The sequence below is a fragment of the Camellia sinensis genome, unplaced genomic scaffold (genome assembly GCF_055761805.1).
Source record: "Camellia sinensis isolate YWXY unplaced genomic scaffold, ASM5576180v1 Unanchor193, whole genome shotgun sequence".
Taxonomy (NCBI): Eukaryota; Viridiplantae; Streptophyta; class Magnoliopsida; order Ericales; family Theaceae; genus Camellia; species Camellia sinensis.
In genome coordinates, this window is record NW_028129072.1 from 50,001 (window position 1) to 50,717 (window position 717).

Consider the following 717-nt stretch of genomic DNA (forward strand, 5'->3'; position numbering starts at 1 on the left):
AAATCTATTGGAATAAAAGAAATCAGTAAAAAAGTCCCTCGATGGTCATACAAATTAATCAACGAATTAGAACAACAGGAAGGAGAAAGTGAAGAAGAAGTACCAATAGATTATCAGATTCGTTCAAGAAAAGCCAAACGTGTAGTGATTTTTACTGATAACCGGGGAAATACCGATCCTAATAATAAGGATACTAATAATTCTAATAAAAGAGACGAAGTAGCTTTGATACGATATTCGCAACAATCTGATTTTCGTCGAGACATAATCAAAGGTTCAATGCGAGCCCAAAGATGTAAAACAGTTATTTGGGAATTTTTTCAAGCAAATGCACATTCTCCGCTTTTTTTGGACAGAATAGACAAATCACACCCTTTTTTTTTTGATATCTCCGAACTGATAAAACTCATTTTTAGAAATTGTATAGGAAAGGGAGCAGAATTCAAAATTTCAGATTATACAGAAGAAGAAATAAAAGAAAGGGAAAAAAAGGAAAAGGACAAAAAAGAAGAGAACAAAAGAAAAGAGAAAGCGCGGATAGAAGTAGCAGAAGCCTGGGATACCATTCCATTTGCTCAAGTAATAAGAGGTTCCATGTTAATAACTCAATCGATTCTTAGAAAATATATTATATTACCGTCATTGATAATAGCTAAAAATATTGGCCGTATGCTATTATTACAATTTCCTGAGTGGTCTGAGGATTTAAATGAATGG